The sequence below is a fragment of the Epinephelus moara genome, chromosome 17 (genome assembly GCF_006386435.1).
Source record: "Epinephelus moara isolate mb chromosome 17, YSFRI_EMoa_1.0, whole genome shotgun sequence".
NCBI lineage: Eukaryota > Metazoa > Chordata > Actinopteri > Perciformes > Serranidae > Epinephelus > Epinephelus moara.
The window spans coordinates 34,860,179-34,863,083 of NC_065522.1; positions in this window are offsets into that span (position 1 = coordinate 34,860,179).

Sequence of the window (2,905 nt, forward strand, 5' to 3'; positions counted from 1 at the left end):
GCCAGGCTGTGTTGTTGCGCATTACACGGCCAGCTTCAGGAAGTTCACTATTATCGTTGGCTTGTCAACAAATGCACGCGCATTTCCGACAGTTGTAACAGACAATACCGTTTTTCGTCTGTAGGGGGACCTGTGAGGTAAAAGCGCAATCCTCCATTGTGTTGCTTTAATCAGTGCAGTTTGGTTGCTGGTTTGGCTGCTTATCAACACCATCAGCAGTTGAAGCAACAGCACATCCTTGAAGGCAATAAATCCCTGACTGCCTGAGTGCTGCAATGTGCATCAGAATCCATATTTTGCCTGAGAATAATCATGTTTTTAAGTTTTTTTTTGGTATCAAAGTAGACATAGTTGTAATTCAACATACGTAATGTTGCCAAGTTGCCAAAATTTAAACAAATATAGTCTAAACTAAAGTTATATCCCACAGCTATCTCATCACCACTCCATGCAACAGAAGACTTCCTGTTTACATCCACCAAACCATCATGTGCACTGTAGTTCCACAACTTGAATCATGGTTATATTCACTAAATAGTACTAGGCCAAAGAGTAACAGTAAGAGTGACAAAAAACAGCCCCTTCTGTGGAACTGTTCAGAGGCTTTGATGTGCAGGGTGTAGCTGGTAAAGGGTGTTACTGATATTTACTCTGTGCAAATAAAGGTTAAAATATTTACTAAGAATGTTGTCTTAATAACTCTCATCTCTTCTCTGGGAATTCTCTCAAAGCTTCAGTGCAAAGCCGGGGAACAGATCCAAAACAATCAAACAAGTGAGCCACGTGTCAGGAGATTACCACCATCATACCACAAAGTGTCGTGTCAGGGCCATATCCAAGGCTCATTAGTGGAACAGCTGTAAAATTACATACAAGAAACAATGACAGTATCATCATTAGTCAAGTTTACATTCAAACACAGAGCAAATTTTAACTGAATGTCCAAAAAAATAATCAGCTAAAGAAAATGCAAATTAATGTCCGCTGCCATCCATTTGTGTTGCTTCAAGTCCATGGTGCGGTTTACTTAATCTGTGCCTTGTGAACACAAAGTGCTCCAGGTTCACTTTGCTCTTTGCCACTGTATTCAGCTCTCTAGATCACATGCTGCTGCACTGGGACACTTGGCGAAACCTGGCGAAACCACGTCGACCTGTAACACTTGTGTGGCGAGGAGGAGGAGTAAGGATAGTAAAGCTAAGGTTGTCAACAATGCCACCCTGGGAATTTCACCCAGAGAATTATTTTTGCAATACAAGGCACAAAGGTACGTTTACTCAAGAGGCGTGAGACGTGGTTCCAATTGATAAAAATACACTTTATTAAACAAATTGGGTAAAAATCGTAATTAAAAATGTCACGCAGGGAGGGGAAAAAGAAACTGATCAGGGCTGAGGCCTAGTTGATAGACGGGGCCTAGTGCAGGGGAAGGATCCACCAAAAAAAACAGAAATCAACTTATATCACCGGACACACGTGGCAGACACACACTCAGTGAAGTAACCCACTCCCAGGAACACAGCAGACAAGACAGAAGGGTGCCAACATCCGATCACCAACACCGCCACCACTGGCCTCCAGCCACTGAAAAGAGGGGAAGAAATTAGTGGGGTTGCAACCAAAACACAAAGCAAAATCTAACAAAATTATAATTAAAGGGGCAGGGCACAAACTTAAACTTACAAAATATATCAACCAATAACTACCCAATTTGGATTCAAACAAATATAGCCCAAACAAAAAAAGAAAATAAGGCTCAAGAACAGAAAAACAAAACAATTTCCTAATTGCATAGAAGACCTTTCAAATTAATTCAATTAATTAGCAAATGAGTTACACAAACAGACCGAATCAAGTTCAACAAAACAAACAAAACATACAAATAAACCTATACAAATAACCAAAAATGATGGTGTAAACCCACACTGTCACACATGCATTCCATATAAATAGAGAACTGTGCCGTGGCGTGCGGCCGAGCAACTGCCCGCACCGGAAGTTGAAACAGTCACCAAGGGTCCATTTTGTTGAAGCAGAGCTACAAAGCGGTTTATAAGACCGCCGCGTGGCGCCGTGCCATAAAAACGAAGCCGCAGCAGAGACACGCCGCAGACGCGGTGGAGGCAAAGCAGCAGCCACAGCGGAGACAAAACAGCAGCGCCCCAATAAGCTGGTTACAGTAATTCCTAATCAAGAAAAATACTATTAGCAATATTAAGTACACTGATGATGACGCGGTGCACGTTATGCTACACATACATACCTTTTTAGCAGCGATGGACACACACTCACGAGAGGAGGGAGGGAGAGAGGACCCCTGGCAGCCACCAGCATTTACCTGTGACCACACTAGCATTAGCCACCGGACAGCATCAACCATACCGCAGAGAGACAGGACACCTATCACAGACACACGCAGCAGCGCATGCAGGGGGGCCGGAGCAGCACACAGGCAGTCGCCCTACAACACAACACCAATGCCTTAAGCACACTGAGAGACACAAACAACCAGCGAGGTGAAGCAGCGTGGAGCCATACCTGTCGGATCAGATGACCGCTGACCCGGAAGTGACGCAGAGGTGACGGAGGCGCAAAGGAAGAACTGGTGGGTGGACTGCCGCTTTTATACTGGCCCACCTCATCAGCGGCCATTATAAACAGTGGCAAATCACAAAGGATAAACACCTCTATGCTGCTACACTTGCAAGGATGCAGGACCAGGAGTAGTTTGGTCCACAGAAGATACTGCATGTCTCCAGATGTGGGATGTAGAATACATCAAACGGCAACAGTCTACAGTGCACAGAAACATGACGGGTTTCCTTCAATTTTAAGTTCATCTGAAAGCGAGGGGTGTCATAACAGCACTGCAGTGAAAACAAAAGTATGTAAATATATATTGAAT